This window comes from Dendrobates tinctorius, unplaced genomic scaffold (assembly GCF_039654945.1).
Source record: "Dendrobates tinctorius isolate UK_male_01 unplaced genomic scaffold, ASM3965494v1 ptg000178l, whole genome shotgun sequence".
NCBI classification, from domain to species: domain Eukaryota; kingdom Metazoa; phylum Chordata; class Amphibia; order Anura; family Dendrobatidae; genus Dendrobates; species Dendrobates tinctorius.
The window spans coordinates 1,005,798-1,017,842 of NW_027361845.1; the positions used below are offsets into that span (position 1 = coordinate 1,005,798).

General features: G+C 36.9%; 4 non-coding genes across 4 annotated transcripts; all 4 read left to right on the plus strand.

Moving 5' to 3' along the window:
• The first annotated feature begins 5,611 nt into the window (after window positions 1-5,611).
• Window positions 5,612-5,683, plus strand: TRNAW-CCA (transfer RNA tryptophan (anticodon CCA)). Its single transcript has one exon. It is a non-coding gene; the product is annotated as a tRNA-Trp (tRNA).
• A 1,416-nt stretch (window positions 5,684-7,099) lies between these two features.
• TRNAR-CCU (transfer RNA arginine (anticodon CCU)) lies at window positions 7,100-7,171 on the plus strand. The gene has a single exon. It is a non-coding gene; the product is annotated as a tRNA-Arg (tRNA).
• Window positions 7,172-8,586: 1,415 nt separating this feature from the next.
• Window positions 8,587-8,658, plus strand: TRNAR-CCU (transfer RNA arginine (anticodon CCU)). Its single transcript has one exon. It is a non-coding gene; the product is annotated as a tRNA-Arg (tRNA).
• Window positions 8,659-11,543: 2,885 nt separating this feature from the next.
• TRNAW-CCA (transfer RNA tryptophan (anticodon CCA)) lies at window positions 11,544-11,615 on the plus strand. Its single transcript has one exon. It is a non-coding gene; the product is annotated as a tRNA-Trp (tRNA).
• The last annotated feature ends 430 nt before the right edge of the window (window positions 11,616-12,045 follow it).

Genomic DNA, 12,045 nt, shown 5'->3' on the forward strand with positions numbered 1-12,045 from the left:
TCTAGATGTGTGGTGAGAACTTTGAACCCCCATGGGCTTCACAGAAGTTTATAACATAAAGCCATACAATTAAAAAATCATATTTTTTTCCACAAAAATGATCTTTTCACCCTCAATTCTTATTTTCCCAAAGGTAACAGGACCCTAAAAGTTATTGTGCAATTTGTCCTGAGTACGCTGATACCCCACATGTGGGGGTAAACCACTATTTGGGCGCATGGCAGAGCTCGGAAGGGAAGCAGCGCCACTTGACGTTTTTGGCTGGAATTGAGATCGGACACCATGTCGCGTTTGGAAAACCCCTGATGTACCAAAACAGTGGAAACCCCCCACAAATGACACCATTTTGGAAACTAGACCCCCTAAGGAACTTATCTAGATGTGTGGTGAGCACTTTGACCCCCCCAGTGCTTCACAGAAGTTTACAACGCCCGGGCGTGAAAATAAAAAATTCGTATTTTTTCCACAAACATGATCTTTTAGTCACCATTTTTTTATTTTCCCAAGGGTACCAGGAGAAATTGGACCCCAAAAGTTGTTGTCCAATTTGTCCTGAGTATCAATACCCCATATGTGGGAGAAAACTACTGTATGGGCACACGTCGGGGCTCGGAAGGGAAGTAGTGACGTTTTGGAATGCAGACTTTGATGGAATGGTCTGCGGGTGTCATGTTGCCTTTGGAGAGCCCCTAATGTACCTAAACAGTGGAAACCCCCCACAAATGACACCATTTTGTAAACTAGACCCCCCAAGGAACTTATCTAGATGTGTGGTGAGCACTTTGACCCCCCCAGTGCTTCACAGAAGTTTACAACGCCCGGGCGTGAAAATAAAAAATTCGTATTTTTTCCACAAACATGATCTTTTAGTCACCATTTTTTTATTTTCCCAAGGGTACCAGGAGAAATTGGACCCCAAAAGTTGTTGTCCAATTTGTCCTGAGTATGCTGATACCCCATATGTGGGAGAAAACTACTGTATGGGCACACGTCGGGGCTCGGAAGGGAAGTAGTGACGTTTTGGAATGCAGACTTTGATGGAATGGTCTGCGGGTGTCATGTTGCCTTTGGAGAGCCCCTAATGTACCTAAACAGTGGAAACCCCCACAAATGACACCATTTTGTAAACTAGACCCCCCAAGGAACTTATCTAGATGTGTGGTGAGCACTTTGACCCCCCCAGTGCTTCACAGAAGTTTACAACACCCGGGCGTGAAAATAAAAAATTCGTATTTTTTCCACAAACATGATCTTTTAGTCACCATTTTTTTATTTTCCCAAGGGTACCAGGAGAAATTGGACCCCAAAAGTTGTTGTCCAATTTGACCTGAGTATCAATACCCCATATGTGGGAGAAAACTACTGTATGGGCACACGTCGGGGCTCGGAAGGGAAGTAGTGACGTTTTGGAATGCAGACTTTGATGGAATGGTCTGCGGGTGTCATGTTGCCTTTGGAGAGCCCCTAATGTACCTAAACAGTGGAAACCCCCCACAAATGACACCATTTTGTAAACTAGACCCACCAAGGAACTTATCTAGATGTGTGGTGAGCACTTTGACCCCCCCAGTGCTTCACAGAAGTTTACAACGCCCAGGCGTGAAAATAAAAAATTCGTATTTTTTCCACAAACATGATCTTTTAGTCACCATTTTTTTATTTTCCCAAGGGTACCAGGAGAAATTGGACCCCAAAAGTTGTTGTCCAATTTGTCCTGAGTATGCTGATACCCCATATGTGGGAGAAAACTACTGTATGGGCACACGTCGGGGCTCGGAAGGGAAGTAGTGATGTTTTGGAATGCAGACTTTGATGGAATGGTCTGCGGGTGTCATGTTGCCTTTGGAGAGCCCCTAATGTACCTAAACAGTGGAAACCCCCACAAATGACACCATTTTGTAAACTAGACCCCCCAAGGAACTTATCTAGATGTGTGGTGAGCACTTTGACCCCCCCAGTGCTTCACAGAAGTTTACAACGCCCGGGCGTGAAAATAAAAAATTCGTATTTTTTCCACAAACATGATCTTTTAGTCACCATTTTTTTATTTTCCCAAGGGTACCAGGAGAAATTGGACCCCAAAAGTTGTTGTCCAATTTGTCCTGAGTATGCTGATTTCCCATATGTGGGAGAAAACTACTGTATGGACACACGTCGGGGCTCGGAAGGGAAGCAGTGACGTTTTGGAATGCAGACTTTGATGGAATGGTCTGCGGGTGTCATGTGCGTTTGGAGAGCCCCTGATGTACCTAAACTATTGAAACTCCCCACAAGTGACCCCATTTTGGACACTAGACCCCCCACGGAACTTTTCTAGATGTGTGGTGAGCACTTTGAACCCCCAAGTGCTTCACAGAAGCTTATAACGCTCGGACGTGAAAATAAAAAAATCATTTTTTTCCACAAAAATGATATTTTTGCCCCCAATTTTTTATTTTCCTAAGGGTAACAGGAGAAATTGGACCCCAAAAATTGTTTTGCAATTTGTCCTGAGTAGGCTGATACCCTACATGTGGGGGTAAAACACTGTTTGGGCGCATAGCAGAGCTTGGAAGGGAAGGAGCACCATTTGACTTTTTCAACTCAGAATTGGCTGGAATTGAGATCAGACGCCATGTTGCATTTGGAGAGCCCCTGATGTGCCCAAACAGTGGAAACCCCCAATTCTAACTCCAACCCGAACCCCAACACGCCCCTAACCCTAGCCCTAACCCTAGCCCTAACCCTAGCCCTAGCCCTAACCCTAGCCCTAACCCTAGCCCTAACCCTAGCCCTAGCCCTAGCCCTAACCCTACCCTAACCCTACCCCAACACACCCCTAACCCTAGCCCTAACCCTAATGGAAAAATGGAAATAAATACATTTTTTTTATTTTATTATTTTTCCCTAACTAAGGGGGTGATAACGGGGGGTTTGATTTACTATTTATGGCGGTTTTTATGTTTGGCGGCTGTCGCACGCTAAAAGACGCTTTTTATTGTAAAAATAGTTTTTGCATCACCACATATTGAGAGCTATAATTTTTCCGTATTTTGACCCACCGAGTCATGTGAGGTCTTATTTTTTGCGGGACGAGTTGACGTTTTTATTGGAACCATTTTCGGGCACGTGAAATTTTTTGATCGCTTTTTATTCCGATTTTTGTGACGCAGAATGAACAAAAACCAGCGTTTCATGAATTTCTTTTGGGGGGGGGTGCGTTTACACAGTTCCGCGTGCGGTAAAATTGATAAAGCGGTTTTATTCTTCGGGTCAGTACGGTTACAGCGATACCTCATTTAGGTCGTTTTTTTATGTTTTTGTCGGTTTTATGCAATGAAAACTATTTTATATAAAAAATAATTATTTTTGCATCGCTTTATTCTGCGAGTTATAACTTTTTTATTTTTTCGCTGATGATGCTGTGTGGCGGCTTGTTTTTTGCGGGACAAGATGATGTTTTCAGCGGTACCATGGATATTTATATGCGTCTTTTTGATCGAGCGTTATTGCACTTTTTGTTTGGTGGTATGATAATAAATCATTATTTTTTGCTTCGTTTTTTATTTTTGTTTTTTAAGGGGTTCGCTAAAGGGGTTAACTATTGGGACAGTTTTATAGGGCAGGTCGTTACGGACGCGGCGATACCTAATATGTGTACTTTTATTGTTTGTTTTTTTATTATTTTCAAAAAATGAATTTATTGGGGAAATTTTTTTTTTTTTTTTACTAATTTATTTGGCGATTTTTTTTAATTTATTTTTACACTTTTTTTTAATTTTTTTTTTACTTTATTACATAGTCCCAGGTGGGACATCACTGTCCTGTGACAGATCGCTGATCTGTCACATCACAGATCACTGTGACAGATCAGCAATCTGTCACAGGCAGTGCACAAGGCTTCCTCATGCCTGCGCTTTGCAGGCACTGAGGAAGCCAGCTTCCCCAGGCCCCCGAAGGCCCCCGTTGCCATCTTGGATTCGGGGGCCTGGAGGAAAGGAGCCCCCCGCAGCAGCGCTGCACATTGCGCTGCCGTGGGGGGCTCAGGGAAGCACGGAGGGAGCCCCCTCCCTGCCGATGCTTCCCTTTAACCCCCGGTACACCGCGATCATGTTTGATCGCGGTGTGCAAGGGGTTAACGTGTCGGGGGCGGTCCGTGACCGCCCCTGACACATTGTGCCGGGTGTCAGCTGTGATAATCAGCTGACACCCGGCCGCGATCAGCGGCGCTCACCACGTGGGCGCCGCTGATCGCGGTAGATGTACTATCCCGTCCCCGGTCTTACGGGCCCGGGTACCGTGGACGGGATAGTACGTCTCATGTCAGGAAGGGGTTAAGAAACTGCATTTTTTATTTCTACAGATTATAATCGTTTCAAGAGGACTTTGATAAGAATTGTTATTGGGAATTGAGTTCCAAACATTAATAAATGTAATTAATGCCATAAGCACCTATTAATTTATTTTTACCATTGCCATCTTTGAATTTGTAAGAAAAGAGGGTTTATTACCAGATTCTTAATTTTTGACTGGAAATCACTGAATCTGATTGTGAAGATCTTAATTCAACTGTAGTGCTTCTGAATCCATATCAGAAAGTTGTGTATTCAAATCACGTCATGGTCAAGCAGCTCTTTCATATTTTTATAGCTTGATCGATGTTTGGGTTAAGATTGAAAACAGAAACTGGGTAATCCAACTGAAAATAGATTAACACAACGTTGTTGACACAGGTCAGAACAGTTTTTAGAAAAGTGTTTTTTTAATTCTATAGATTAAAATCTTATCAACAATACTTTGATGAGAAATATTATTGGGAATTGAGTTAAAAACATTAATAAATGTAATAAATGCCAGGAACACCTATCGCTTTGTTCATACCATTGTCATCTTTGAATTTGTAAGAAAATCAGGCTTATTACTAGAATCTAAACTTTAAACTGGAAATCCCTGAATCGGAAAGTGAAGATCCTAATTCATCCTTGTTATTACTTTTCTAAACTGTGATTTAAAGTAGCAAATTTCAAGATGGTGTCTGTATATTTCCTCATGCACTTTTCAAGTGAATTATGGGAGCAAGCAAGTTTTACAGCTGTCCTCATACACTGACGGTAGTGCGCCTTACTCCTGGTCAGAATGATGCATGTTTAAATTATGTCACGTTCAAGTATCTCTTTCATCTTTTTAAAAGTTGATCGATGTTTGGGTTAAGATTGAAAACAGAAACTGCGTAATCTAACTGACAATAGATTATCATGATCTTGTTGCCACCTGTCAGGAAAGTGTTTGAAAAATTGCTTTATTAATTCTACTGAATAAAATCTTTTCAACAATCCTTTGATGAGATATATCATTGGGAACTGAGTTCAAAACAGAAAATTTGTGGCAAGTCAGAAACACCTATTAATTTGTTCATACCATTGTCATCTTTGAATTTGTAAGAAAAAAGGGTTTATTACTATATTCTAAATTTTTAATTGGAAATCCCTGAATCTGAAAGTGAAGACCTTAATTCATCCTTGTTTATATCTTTTCCAAACTGTGATTATAAGTAGCAAATTTCAAGATGGTGTCCATATATTTTATCATGCACTTTTCATGTGAAGTATGGGAGCAACAACACTTTTCAACTGACCTCGTGGTGCAACGGTAGCGCATCTGACTCCAGATCAGAAGGTTGCGTGTTCAAATCACGTCGGGGTCAATCAGCTCTTTATGTCTTTTCATATCTTGATTGATGTTTGGGTTATTATTGAAAACAGTAACTGCGTAGTCCAACTGACAAAAGTTAACTCGACTTTGTTGCTACCAGGCTGCAGTGTTTAAGAAACTGCATTTTTTAGTTTTACAGATTATAATCGTTTCAAGAGGACTTTGATAAGAATTGTTATTGGGAATTGAGTTCCAAACATTAATAAATGTAATTAATGCCATAAGCACCTATTAATTTATTTTTACCATTGCCATCTTTGAATTTGTAAGAAAAGAGGGTTTATTACCAGATTCTTAATTTTTGACTGGAAATCACTGAATCTGATTGTGAAGATCTTAATTCAACTGTAGTGCTTCTGAATCCATATCAGAAAGTTGTGTATTCAAATCACGTCATGGTCAAGCAGCTCTTTCATATATTTATAGCTTGATCGATGTTTGGGTTAAGATTGAAAACAGAAACTGGGTAATCCAACTGAAAATAGATTAACACAACGTTGTTGACACAGGTCAGAACAGTTTTTAAAAAAGTGTTTTTTTAATTCTATAGATTAAAATCTTATCAACAATACTTTGATGAGAAATATTATTGGGAATTGAGTTAAAAACATTAATAAATGTAATAAATGCCAGGAACACCTATCGCTTTGTTCATACCATTGTCATCTTTGAATTTGTAAGAAAATCAGGCTTATTACTAGAATCTAAACTTTAAACTGGAAATCCCTGAATCGGAAAGTGAAGATCCTAATTCATCCTTGTTATTACTTTTCTAAACTGTGATTTAAAGTAGCAAATTTCAACATGGTGTCTGTATATTTCCTCATGCACTTTACAAGTGAATTATGGGAGCAAGCAAGTTTTACAGCTGTCCTCATACACTGACGGTAGTGCGCCTTACTCCTGGTCAGAATGATGCATGTTTAAATTATGTCACGTTCAAGTATCTCTTTCATCTTTTTAAAAGTTGATCGATGTTTGGGTTAAGATTGAAAACAGAAACTGCGTATTCTAACTGACAATAGATTATCATGATCTTGTTGCCACCTGTCAGGAAAGTGTTTGAAAAATTGCTTTTTTATTTCTACTGAATAAAATCTTTTCAACAATCCTTTGATGAGATATATCATTGGGAACTGAGTTCAAAACAGAAAATTTGTGGCAAGTCAGAAACACCTATTAATTTGTTCATACCATTGTCATCTTTGAATTTGTAAGAAAAAACGGTTTATTACTATATTCTAAATTTTTAATTGGAAATCCCTGAATCTGAAAGTGAAGACCTTAATTCATCCTTGTTTATATCTTTTCCAAACTGTGATTATAAGTAGCAAATTTCAAGATGGTGTCCATATATTTTATCATGCACTTTTCATGTGAAGTATGGGAGCAACAACACTTTTCAACTGACCTCGTGGTGCAACGGTAGCGCATCTGACTCCTGATCAGAAGGTTGTGTGTTCAAATCATGTCGGGGTCAATCAGCTCTTTATGTCTTTTCATATCTTGATTGATGTTTGGGTTATTATTGAAAACAGTAACTGCGTAGTCCAACTGACAAAAGTTAACTCGACTTTGTTGCTACCAGGCTGCAGTGTTTAAGAAACTGCATTTTTTAGTTCTACAGATTATAATCGTTTCAAGAGGACTTTGATAAGAATTGTTATTGGGAATTGAGTTCCAAACATTAATAAATGTAATTAATGCCATAAGCACCTATTAATTTATTTTTACCATTGCCATCTTTGAATTTGTAAGAAAAGAGGGTTTATTGCCAGATTCTTAATTTTTGACTGGAAATCACTGAATCTGATTGTGAAGATCTTAATTCAACTGTAGTGCTTCTGAATCCATATCAGAAAGTTGTGTATTCAAATCACGTCATGGTCAAGCATCTCTTTCATATTTTTATAGCTTGATCGATGTTTGGGTTAAGATTGAAAACAGAAACTTGGTAATCCAACTGAAAATAGATTAACACAACGTTGTTGACACAGGTCAGAACAGTTTTTAGAAAAGTGTTTTTTTAATTCTATAGATTAAAATCTTATCAACAATACTTTGATGAGAAATATTATTGGGAATTGAGTTAAAAACATTAATAAATGTAATAAATGCCAGGAACACCTATCGCTTTGTTCATACCATTGTCATCTTTGAATTTGTAAGAAAATCAGGCTTATTACTAGAATCTAAACTTTAAACTGGAAATCCCTGAATCGGAAAGTGAAGATCCTAATTCATCCTTGTTATTACTTTTCTAAACTGTGATTTAAAGTAGCAAATTTCAAGATGGTGTCTGTATATTTCCTCATGCACTTTACAAGTGAATTATGGGAGCAAGCAAGTTTTACAGCTGTCCTCAAACACTGACGGTAGTGCGCCTTACTCCTGGTCAGAATGATGCATGTTTAAATTATGTCATGTTCAAGTATCTCTTTCATCTTTTTAAAAGTTGATCGATGTTTGGGTTAAGATTGAAAACAGAAACTGCGTAATCTAACTGACAATAGATTATCATGATCTTGTTGCCACCTGTCAGGAAAGTGTTTGAAAAATTGCTTTTTTATTTCTACTGAATAAAATCTTTTCAACAATCCTTTGATGAGATATATCATTGGGAACTGAGTTCAAAACAGAAAATTTGTGGCAAGTCAGAAACACCTATTAATTTGTTCATACCATTGTCATCTTTGAATTTGTAAGAAAAAGGGTTTATTACTATATTCTAAATTTTTAATTGGAAATCCCTGAATCTGAAAGTGAAGACCTTTATTCATCCTTGTTTATATCTTTTCCAAACTGTGATTATAAGTAGCAAATTTCAAGATGGTGTCCATATATTTTATCATGCACTTTTCATGTGAAGTATGGGAGCAACAACACTTTTCAACTGACCTCGTGGTGCAACGGTAGCGCATCTGACTCCTGATCAGAAGGTTGCGTGTTCAAATCACGTCGGGGTCAATCAGTTCTTTATGTCTTTTCATATCTTGATTGATGTTTGGGTTATTATTGAAAACAGTAACTGCGTAGTCCAACTGACAAAAGTTAACTCGACTTTGTTGCTACCAGGCTGCAGTGTTTAAGAAACTGCATTTTTTAGTTCTACAGATTATAATCGTTTCAAGAGGACTTTGATAAGAATTGTTATTGGGAATTGAGTTCCAAACATTAATAAATGTAATTAATGCCATAAGCACCTATTAATTTATTTTTACCATTGCCATCTTTGAATTTGTAAGAAAAGAGGGTTTATTACCAGATTCTTTATTTTTGACTGGAAATCACTGAATCTGATTGTGAAGATCTTAATTCAACTGTAGAGCTTCTGAATCCATATCAGAAAGTTGTGTATTCAAATCACGTCATGGTCAAGCAGCTCTTTCATATTTTTATAGCTTGATCGATGTTTGGGTTAAGATTGAAAACAGAAACTTGGTAATCCAACTGAAAATAGATTAACACAACGTTGTTGACACAGGTCAGAACAGTTTTTAGAAAAGTGTTTTTTTAATTCTATAGATTAAAATCTTATCAACAATACTTTGATGAGAAATATTATTGGGAATTGAGTTAAAAACATTAATAAATGTAATAAATGCCAGGAACACCTATCGCTTTGTTCATACCATTGTCATCTTTGAATTTGTAAGAAAATCAGGCTTATTACTAGAATCTAAACTTTAAACTGGAAATCCCTGAATCGGAAAGTGAAGATCCTAATTCATCCTTGTTATTACTTTTCTAAACTGTGATTTAAAGTAGCAAATTTCAAGATGGTGTCTGTATATTTCCTCATGCACTTTACAAGCGAATTATGGGAGCAAGCAAATTTTACAGCTGTCCTCAAACACTGACGGTAGTGCGCCTTACTCCTGGTCAGAATGATGCATGTTTAAATTATGTCATGTTCAAGTATCTCTTTCATCTTTTTAAAAGTTGATCGATGTTTGGGTTAAGATTGAAAACAGAAACTGCGTAATCTAACTGACAATAGATTATCATGATCTTGTTGCCACCTGTCAGGAAAGTGTTTGAAAAATTGCTTTATTAATTCTACTGAATAAAATCTTTTCAACAATCCTTTGATGAGATATATCATTGGGAATTGAATTCAAAACAGAAAATTTGTGGCAAGTCAGAAACACCTATTAATTTGTTCATACCATTGTCATCTTTGAATTTGTAAGAAAAAACGGTTTATTTCTAAATTTTTAATTGGAAATCCCTGAATCTGAAAGTGAAGACCTTAATTCATCCTTGTTTATATCTTTTCCAAACTGTGATTATAAGTAGCAAATTTCAAGATATTTTATCATGCACTTTTCATGTGAAGTATGGGAGCAACAACACTTTTCAACTGACCTCGTGGTGCAACGGTAGCGCGTCTGACTCCAGATCAGAAGGTTGCGTGTTCAAATCACATCAGGGTCAATTACCTCTTTATGTCTTTTCATATCTTGATTGATGTTTGGGTTATTATTGAAAACAGTAACTGCGTAGTCCAACTGACAAAAGTTAACTCGACTTTGTTGCTACCAGGCTGCAGTGTTTAAGAAACTGCATTTTTTAGTTCTACAGATTATAATCGTTTCAAGAGGACTTTGATAAGAATTGTTATTGGGAATTGAGTTCCAAACATTAATAAATGTAATTAATGCCATAAGCACCTATTAATTTATTTTTACCATTGCCATCTTTGAATTTGTAAGAAAAGAGGGTTTATTACCAGATTCTTAATTTTTGACTGGAAATCACTGAATCTGATTGTGAAGATCTTTATTCAACTGTAGTGCTTCTGAATCCATATCAGAAAGTTGTGTATTCAAATCACGTCATGGTCAAGCAGCTCTTTCATATATTTATAGCTTGATCGATGTTTGGGTTAAGATTGAAAACAGAAACTGGGTAATCCAACTGAAAATAGATTAACACAACGTTGTTGACACAGGTCAGAACAGTTTTTAAAAAAGTATTTTTTTAATTCTATAGATTATAATCTTATCAACAATACTTTGATGAGAAATATTTTTGGGAATTGAGTTAAAAACATTAATAAATGTAATAAATGCCAGGAACACCTATCGCTTTGTTCATACCATTGTCATCTTTGAATTTGTAAGAAAATCAGGCTTATTACTAGAATCTAAACTTTAAACTGGAAATCCCTGAATCGTAGCGTGAAGATCCTAATTCATCCTTGTTATTACTTTTCTAAACTGTGATTTAAAGTAGCAAATTTCAAGATGGTGTCTGTATATTTCCTCATGCACTTTACAAGTGAATTATGGGAGCAAGCAAGTTTTACAGCTGTCCTCATACACTGACGGTAGTGCGCCTTACTCCTGGTCAGAATGATGCATGTTTAAATTATGTCACGTTCAAGTATCTCTTTCATCTTTTTAAAAGTTGATCGATGTTTGGGTTAAGATTGAAAACAGAAACTGCGTATTCTAACTGACAATAGATTATCATGATCTTGTTGCCACCTGTCAGGAAAGTGTTTGAAAAATTGCTTTTTTAATTCTACTGAATAAAATCTTTTCAACAATCTTTGATGAGATATATCATTGGGAACTGAGTTCAAAACAGAAAATTTGTGGCAAGTCAGAAACACCTATTAATTTGTTCATACCATTGTCATCTTTGAATTTGTAAGAAAAAAGGGTTTATTACTATATTCTAAATTTTTACTTGGAAATCCCTGAATCTGAAAGTGAAGACCTTAATTCATCCTTGTTTATATCTTTTCCAAAGTGTGATTATAAGTAGCAAATTTCAAGATGGTGTCCATATATTTTATCATGCACTTTTCATGTGAAGTATGGGAGCAACAACACTTTTCAAATGACCTCGTGGCGCAACGGTAGCGCGTCTGACTCCAGATCAGAAGGTTGCGTGTTCAAATCACATTAAGGTCAATCAGCTCTTTATGTCTTTTCATATATTGATTGAAGTTTGGGTTATTATTGAAAACAGCAACTGCGTAGTCCAACTTGACAAAAGTTACTCGACTTTGTTGCTACCAGGCTGCAGTGTTTAAGAAACTGCATTTTTTAGTTCTACAGATTATAATCGTTTCAAGAGGACTTTGATAAGAATTGTTATTGGGAATTGAGTTCCAAACATTAATAAATGTAATTAATGCCATAAGCACCTATTAATTTATTTTTACCATTGCCATCTTTGAATTTGTAAGAAAAGAGGGTTTATTACCAGATTCTTAATTTTTGACAGGAAATCACTGAATCTGATTGTGAAGATCTTAATTCAACTGTAGTGCTTCTGAATCCATATCAGAAAGTTGTGTATTCAAATCACGTCATGGTCAAGCAGCTCTTTCATATTTTT